The sequence below is a fragment of the Sphaerodactylus townsendi genome, linkage group LG15, assembly GCF_021028975.2.
Source record: "Sphaerodactylus townsendi isolate TG3544 linkage group LG15, MPM_Stown_v2.3, whole genome shotgun sequence".
Taxonomy (NCBI): domain Eukaryota; kingdom Metazoa; phylum Chordata; class Lepidosauria; order Squamata; family Sphaerodactylidae; genus Sphaerodactylus; species Sphaerodactylus townsendi.
This window is the reverse complement of record NC_059439.1, coordinates 14,440,680-14,450,048: the sequence shown is the minus strand read 5'-3', so window position 1 is coordinate 14,450,048 and position 9,369 is coordinate 14,440,680.

The window sequence follows — 9,369 nt, the reverse complement described above, 5'->3', positions numbered from 1 at the left end:
ATGCACTAAACCAGTCCTACTGCAGTTATCATCCACCAGAGTACAATAAAATATAATTCAAGGAATACCTTGAAGACTACCAGCACCTGCAGAATAATGCACTTTCAAACGGCTTTCAGTGCTCTTTGAAGCTGTGCGGAATAGCAAAATCCATTTGCAAACAATTGTGAAAGTGGTTTGAAAACGCATTATTTTGCGTGTGCGGAAGGGGCCAGAGCTTACTTCATCTTATGCATAGGGGTGTAAATCCATCCAGATTGGTTTATGTGCACACCAGAAATAGAGTGGGTGTTACAAGGAGAGGGAAGTTCAAAACAAGATCTAATCTAGTATCCTCTCTTTGCTATGTCCCCCACCCATCAGGACTCAGGGCTTCACCTTTTCTTTGTGTTGCTTTCTTATCTCTTCAGGTAAACACTTCAGGCAAACATCTTGTTGGCCAGCTGGTGGATTTCTTTGCATTGCTTTCTTATCTCTTCAGGCAAACATCTTCAAGCAAATATCTTGTTGGCCGTTTGGTGGATTGTTTTTGGCTTGATCGGCCTCAATTTGTGCAGACTAAGTTAATCCAAAAGCTCTACGGTCTCAGATTTACTCTCAGAATGTTTCATGTGTTAGTTTTATTGTGTAACCCCTGCACAATTTGTGACACAGCCTACTAAGCATTGAGTATGGTCAACAAGGTACTAGCCCAGGGGTAGGGAACCTGCGGCTCTCCAGATGTTCAGGAACTACAATTCCCATCAGCCTCGGTCAGCATGGCCAATTGGCCCTGCTGGTAGGGGCTGATGGGAATTGTAGTTCCTGAACATCTGGAGCGCCGCAGGTTCCCTACCCCTGTTCTAGACATATGTGCAAGCACTAGGATGGCCACCACTGCTTTGGCATATGCTGGGAGTTTTGAGATAGAAGAGTTGAGGTGGAGAAAGCCAATGTGGTGTAGTGGTTAAGAATGGTGGACTCTAATCTGGGGAACCAGATTTGATTCCCCGGTCCTCCACATGAGCAACAAACTCTAATCTGATGAAACAGTTTCCCCACACCTAAAGATGAACCAGATTTGTTTCCCCACTCCTACATCTCAACTGGGTGACAGTACTTCAGAACTCTCTCAGCCCAACTTACCTCAGTCTGTTGTGGGGAGAGAAAAGGAAAGGAAGTTTCTTCTTCCTCTTCCTCTTCCTCCTCCTCTTCCTCCTCCTCCTCCTCCTCCTCCTCCTCCTCCTTCCCCTTCTTCTTCCTCTTCTTCTCCTCCTTCTTCTTCCCCTTCTTCTCCTTCTCCTTCCCCTTCTCCTCCTCCTCCTCCTCCTCTTCTCCTTCTCCTTCTCCTTCTCCTTCCCCTTCTTCTTCCTCTTCTTCTCCTCCTCCTTCTTCTTCTTCTTCCCCTTCTTCTTCTTCTTCTTCTTCTTCTTCTTCTTCTTCTTCTTCTTCTTCTCCTTCTCCTCCTCCTCCTCCTCCTCCTCCTCCTCCTGCTCGTCCTCCTCCTGCTCGTCCTCCTCGTCCTCGTCCTCGTCCTCCTCCTCGTCCTCCTCGTCGTCCTCGTCCTCCTTGTCCTCCTCCTCCTCCTCCTCCTCCTCGTCCTCATCCTCGTCCTCATCCTCGTCCTCGTCCTCCTCCTCCTCCTCCTCCTCCTCCTCCTCCTCCTCCCTGTCCTTTATCTCCTTTGCCTCGTCCTCATCGTCGTCCTGTTCCCTCGTCCTCCTCTTTGCCCTCACCCTAGTCCTCCCTCGTCTTTATCTCTCGTCCTCCTGCTCTTTGCTCCTCTGTCCTCCTTTAGGTCCTTGTCCGTCCCTGGAGTTCTGCTCCTCGTCCTCTTTTCCTGGAGTCCTCCCTCCTCCTCGTCCCTGCGTCCTGCGTCCTCCTCGTGCGTCCTTTGTCCTGCCTACCGTCCTCGTCCTCCTCCTCCTCCTCCTCCTCCTCCTTCTTCTTCTTCTTCTTCTTCTTCTTCTTCTTCTTCTTCTTCTTCTTCTTCTTCTTCTTCTTCTTCTTCTTCTTCTTCTTCTTCTTCTTCTTCTTCTTCTTCTTCTTCTTCTTCTTCTTCTTCTTCTTCTTCTTCTTCTTCTTCTTCTTCTTCTTCTGTGTCTGGGAAGGCAGTGTTTGAGGATGATATGATGTCATTTCCAGTGGACACTCTAGGTTGCCTCCCATAGTCGCTATGGTCTTTACTTTAAAACTAAGGGAAATTCCTAGAACGTCATGGCATAGTTGCCATATTTATCTTCTCATTTCCTCAAGGTCAGGAAATTGGGGCTGGGTAGGAGTAATTCTCCACCTTAGGTGGGTAAATGAGAGGCCTAACATATGCACACACATACTCATTTGTGCAGGTACACATAGGAAGCTATTCAAGCTCAAATTATGATTGGCAAATTCCTGGAAGTTTGGATGTGGATCCTCAGCAGGGAGAAAGAATCTCAGTAGGGTATATTAAATTCTACCCTCTAAAGCAGACATTTTCTCCAGAGGCACTGATTGATGTGGTCTGCAGATCAGTTTGAAACTCCAGGAGATTTTCAGGCTTCATCTGCAGGTTCCACCATAATAATAGTTGGGGTTGGTACATGAGATTAAATCAAAGAAACCACTCTGTACCTTTTGGCTACTACACCTTGTGAGTGCAAGAGGTTGGACTCGATGGCCCTTGGGGTCTCTTCCAACTCTGTGATTCTAAGTATCTCTATATCAGTTTCACAATAACCATACAACCATATAACCAGATATACAACAAAAAATGTCTTTAAACAGTTCAATAATTTTACACAAACCAGTATTTGTAAGATTCTCTATTTCAGTATCATAGATAAGAACATAAGAACATAAGAACTAGCCTGCTGGATCAGACCAGAGTCCATCTAGTCCAGCACTCTGCTACTTGCAGCTGCCCACCAGGTGCCTTTGGGAGCTCACGTGCAGATTCTTTGAGAGTTCACGTGCAGATTCTCCAACATTAATTATATACAATGTCTCCTTAAATATAAGCTTCCAGTCTCTCTTGAGGACTGATGCTGGGGGTGTGAGCAAGCTGCTCCTGGAGAGCAGGAGTAACACTCCTTTACATTTTGGAAATCTTACTGTAGTTAACTTAGGTGCAATTGATTGGGCCAGCGTCAGTGTGTTGGGGGTCCAGTTAAGCTCAGAGTCAACAAACTTTCTGGATAAATAGGCACAGGCGTGTAGCTTGCCGCCCACTCCCTCTGGAGGAGAGCCGTGCCCATAGTGGTGTCCAAAGCATCCACATGTAATATAAAGGGCTTGAAGGGGTCAGCATGCCGCAAGACAGGCTGTGAACACCTGCTTGAGCTGGTCAAAGGCCCATTGACAGTCCTCAGTCTATATTAAAGGGGCCCCGGGCCAGGGGGGCCCTGGAACTTTTCCCTTAGTGCATAGGTGATCCGTCAGGGGCAGTGTCATTTGAGCTTTGATGAAGTCTCGGTAGAAGTTAGGAAACCCCAAGAAGAATTGCAACTTTCTCCAGGTTCGGGGAGGCTCCCAAGCAAGTTCAGAAAGAATCCCTGAGGTCAAGCTTACCAAGGTTTGATTAGCTCATATACATATTGATTTATAGGTATATTTGAATAGAGTGACTGAGTTCACCTTGTACAGATACTGAAGTGTTGGTTGGAGGTTTATACTTAAGGAGACATTTGATATCATTTATATAGAGAATCAATGATACTGAAACAGAGAATCTTTTGAATACTGGTTTTGGAAAAGTCATTAAACCATTTAAAAATATTTTCGTGCTATATCAGACCATTTGGTTATTCTGAAACTGATTTGACAGAGACTTGTGTTAACTCACAAGGTGTATTAGCCAAAAGGTACAGAGTGGCTTATTTGATTCCATCTGGGGGTTGGTGAATTGTTTTTGGCTTGATAGTTTTAGCAGACTGCTATTTATGCCTGATTGGCTGTAACCAGATCATAGGGCACAAGGTACAAAGAGTGGCATTAGCCAAAATGGCTGCTTTAGTGTTATCTCCAAGTCACCAAGGGGCCATTTTGACCTGACAAACTCTGATATTTTCCCCCCTAGGAATCCACATGAGCAGCAGGGTGGAACAGCGACCTATAAATACTGTGCTTAAAAATAAAGTTGCCCGTAAATCTCCAGACATGTTGAGTGACACAGTGGAAAGAAGCTTTTAAACTGAAGGCCGAAAATACCCCCTCTCACCACGCAGGAGGCCGAGCCAAGCCGTCAGGCTGTCTGCCGGGCATCTGCGTCTCCCTAGCTTTCTGTGGTCGCCTCTAACAGCTTTTAATTCACAAAACTGAAATGAAGCAATCAGTTTTCATTTCAAATGCAGCCAGGCTTTCAAAAGAATGAAGTCATTTCCCCTCTTCCCCTCCTCCCTATCTACTTCCCCCACCCTTATGGTCTCTCCAAAGTTCTTTCTTTAAAAAAAAAAATCAAGGAGGAAAAAGGGGGGGGAAAAGCACATAAGACATTTCTCAGCTGAAGCTGGGCAGCTGGTAGTTGATTTATGAAGTGCTGAAAAGCATCTTCAGAACTGTCATTTATCTTAAAGACTTCTGCCTAAATAAACAAAGATCACCCCCCCCTTTTTTCCCTCCATGCACTAATTATAGTTACAGTAGAAACACAACCCCGAGGTCCAATAACAAGCAACTTTAGAAGACAGCACCTTTGAAACATCAAGCATTTGAACTGTGCAAAGGCAACGCTGAGCAAGATCATATCTCCATTTCTGGGGAACTGCAGGCCCCGGGGAGCAAGTTGAAACATTGTGACGGTGGGTAGAGGGTTCAAGGCTGTACCTATATTGAGAGATGAATGAAGGCAAATTGCCACATGGTACAGCGGAACCTCGGTTTTCATTGCGTTCGGTTTTCATCGGTTTTGGTTTTCATTGATTTTTTCAGTGAAAAATTTGTCTCGGTTTTTCATCAATTTGCAGTAAAGTGCAGGGGTTTGTGGAGAAAAATCACCCGGACAAAGCTGTTGCAGGCCGTGTCTGCAACTTGTTTAATGACAATGCTCCATTTCAGACAAATCTTAAAGAGGCGTCAGAAACAGACCTCTTTGGACAGCTTTCTGGTGCGACATTGGTCCACTGGCTCTGAAGCTGGTCCTAGTGTTATTGTTTGTTCTTGTTTTCAGCATTAAACACTATGCTTATTCACCAAAAATGTGGTTTTGGTATATTTTTTTGGAGTGCCTAGAATGGATTAATGGGATTTACATTGATTTCTGTGGAAAAGGTTGCCTCGGTTTGCCTCGGTTTGGGTTTTCATCGATTCTTTTCGGACGGATTATGAATGTAAACCAAAATTCCACTGTACCTGCATAGGATTTCGATGCCCCACCTTCATGAAACCAGAAAAGGGCATTTTCCTCTGCAATGGGTTATGGTAGGGATGCCAGTCAACAGGGGACATCTGGGAAACCCCTGAAATTATACCTAATCTACAGACTACAGAGATGAATTCCCCTGGAGAAAATGGATGCTTTGGAGGGTGGATTTGTACCCCACTGTGTCCTCTTCTGAATCCATCCCCAAATTTCCAGGAGCTTCCCAGCCTGGATCTGGCAACCATGCCCCTCCCCCCCAAACTGGTGATAGAAGGAATCTGCGAATGCCAGCAGGGGGGAAAATATCTTCTCTCTTTACTAAAGTCCTAATGGGTTGTAACCTACTAAGTACAGTTACTTACCTCCATGTAATGAAAAGCTTCAGCCACCCACTTGCACAAATTAAGTCTCTATTACAGGGAAAATACATTTTTCTCCAGGCCTGCTAACAACCTTTTGGGGAGTGGGAGGAAATGGTGTGGCTCTCTTGCGTCCTCTGCAGCACCTTCTTCATAAGTCTACGCACATCTTTCTGTGCTCTTATTCATTTGAGAGCCCGCGTGGTGTAGTGGTTAAGAGCAGGTGCCCTCTAATCTGGAGAACCGGGTTTGATTCCCTGCCTTGCCACTTGAGCTGTGGAGGCTTATCTGGTGAACTGGATTAGCTTGTGCACACCTGCCAGCTGGGTGACCTTGGTCTTGTCGCAGTTCTTAGGAGCTCTCTCAGCCCCACCCACCGTACAGGAGAGAAAGGGACAGTGGTGGGATTCAAATAATTTAACCACTGATTGTTTACAAGCATCATTTTAATAACTGGTTCTGCCGAAGTGGTGCGAACCTGCTGAATCACTGGAAAGGGGGGATATAAATCCAAACTCTTCTTCTTCTTAATTCATTTTTACTTTGCCTCTCTCCCCATGAAGGACCCACGATGGCTGACATCATTCTCCTCTCATCCATTTTATCCTCACAACAACCCTGAGAAGTAGCTTAGGCTGAGAGAGTGTGCCTGGCCCAAGGTCACCCAGCAAGCTTCCATGACACAAGTGGGGATTTGAACCTGGGTCTTCCAAGTACTTTTAATCCCTGGACACTGGCTCTCCCTCTCTGCCTCCTGGTTTATTGCCTTTGTGTGGTGTAAGAGGCTTTGTGTGCCTGGGAATGGTGGTGACAGATTATTGTCTTAACTTCTGTTTAGACCAGGGGTAGGGAACCTGCTGCTCTCCAGATGTTCAGGAACTACAATTCCCATCAGCCCCTACCAGCATGGCCAATTGGCCATGCTGGCAGAGGCTGATGGGAATTGTAGTTCCTGAACATCTGGAGAGCAGCAGGTTCCCTACCCCTGGTTTAGACCATGCCATTTAGTTCCTTTTCCTACTGATTGTTATTTTGTAAACAGGTCCAGGGAAAATACTTACATTTTCCCATTCTGAAACCTGAATGGGTGCATTTCTCTCTGATTTTTCAAATGGCCCATTTTTCTTCTGGATAGGGTTGTGTGTATGTTGGGATATCATGCCGAAAAAGTGCCAAAACTGGTCTTGGGTGAAGAACTTAGCCTCCTGGGAGTTAGCTTTCAGTTTGGGGTATGCAGGTTTCTAGCCCTTATGCTGAAAATATCCTGGGAATGTAAAAAGCTGTGGATCCCTTTTGATAAAATCTCAGAAGCCGGAGAACTGGCTGAATAAAAAAAAAAAAAACTGTAGTAGTTAGGAGTGAAACTTCAGAATCTGTCACAGTTCCTTGCCCCTAAAATGCAACATAATTTATGCAAACAGAAAATAATATTAATTTGCTTGAGTTATTTCATCATACATATTGCAGGATTTCCTTTGCTTGGCGCGGAATCTGGGTTACCTGGGTACAGAATCTCGGATCAGAAATGGCATTCCTAAAATCCAAAGTTCTCAAAACCTGCAGTTTGGACTAGACTGTAAAGTCAGGAATTGGTTTAGATTTGCAAAGACTGGACATAATCTCTCTCTCTCTCCCTCTCTGCATAAGTATTCAAATGTTGGGGGTGTGACATGAGTTCTACTTAGGGGTTGCCAGGCTTTGAGGGCCCTGCAATAGGAAGGGCCATCATCAGGGAAGGGTGGAAAAAGCATCACCATGATGCCACGAAGTCATTTCCAGCCAAATGAAAGTGACATGACACCATCATAGTGACACACTAGAAACGAAACCCCATAGATGTCTATGGTTTAATAGCCGAGATGCAAGTGATTCTTAGAGCATTAACGTGATGTGGTGATGTCACTTCCAGTTTTTCACGCGATGCCATTTCCCTGTTTCTGTTTCCCTGTGCCATGATTTACATGTTACATGTATGCTCTTGTGTACAACTGTAGAGGGTTCCTTGTAGAGAATTCACCAGGAAAAGTACAAAACATTTTCTCTTTGGCAGTCAATTAATGAAGCCGAAGAAGAAAGAATCACTGTCTTTTAATTATTAGTAAAGTGCTCAATATAGCCTTTAAAATCTTCCTAGAGCCTTTAATAAACACTATCACATTATAATATCTCAGCACGCCTTAAGATGATTTCATAAAAATCATTTTGAAGACCAATCACATATGTAGAATTATCACATGATAAAATTATGATTTTTCTTCTTTTTAAATATAAAGATTTTATTAAATCCTTCAGAAAGAGTACAGAGAGAATAAAAAGAAGAAATGCACTCAATGTCATACAGATGTTTCAACCTCTGTCCTCACATCCATCCAAGAAATAACTATCTTATACATTATCTCTCTATTTAATATATATCATATACATGTCTAATTTGTATCATAGAGAAAATCAAGAAGAAGAAAACAAAAAATAAGAAAAAGTGATACAATATTATTTAAAATACGATAAGATTTAATCAGGATCCATACTTCATTCTAAAACTTAAACCCAGCTGAGAGTAAATCTGAGTCATATTGTTCTTTCATGAATTCTAACCAGGGAATCCATCTCTCATCTGTTTCCAATGGGTTTTCTTTCAGCATTTTAGTTAGTTTATCTAGTTCCCAATACTCCCATATTTTATTCAGCCATTCCCCCTCAGTCAGAGTCTTCAACATTTTCCAGATTTTAGCTGAAGTCATTTTTTTGTCGCTGTAACTATATAAAGAAACGATCGTTCTTATTTAATACCTCAAAATCAAATATTCCTAATAGGTAAATTTCAGGATTTGTATATCAAATTTTATCTTTAATATTTTTGAATTAAACTATTAATGGTTTGCCAGTACTTCTGAACCTTTTCTGCAGGACCATCATGAATGAAAGTTTGTAACATTTTTTTTTCACATTTCCAACAAATTGGGGGGGGGGGGGCATTTGTGCATGTTTTCAAAACTATAACTGGTGTGAAATACCACCTATGGAAGACTTTATATCACAGTTTTCTTTCCAATTCATACTTAATGTAAACTTATTTAGTCTTATCCAAGATTTTTCACATTCTGCCATTGTTATATTTCTTCCGACATTTTGTGACCATTTTATCATTAGGTCTTTAACTTTCTCAGTCTGAAAAAAATCAACAGATATTTATACATTTTCTCTATCAGCTTCTCAGATGGTAGATGTCCCTTGGTCTATAACAGGGGTCTGCAACCTGTGGCTCTCCAGATGTTCATGGTCTACAATTCCCATCAGCCACTGCCAGCATGGCCAATTGTAGACCATGAACATCTGGAGAGCCACAGGTTGCAGACCTCTAGTCTATAAAAAGTGACACACAGAAAAGTTACTCAAATGAACATCGATGAATGTCAAAGAACACGTGAGATTTCTCTGTACATGTGTTCCCTAAGCTTTTTAAAGCATCCTAAGATAGTTTGAAATTTGATTCACCTAAAGCTAATTTCTTCAGCCATGCTACAAAAATATTAGGAGTCGATTTTCCTTGCATGCGGTTATTAGTGATTTTAGTGTTTCTATTTTTTTATTATCTTCCCCACAAACAAGATTTGTGTCTTTTTTTCCAATATAGATCATTATCTGGCTGACAGTTTCTGCCTCATTGGCTGGCACAAACTGAAACACAGAACT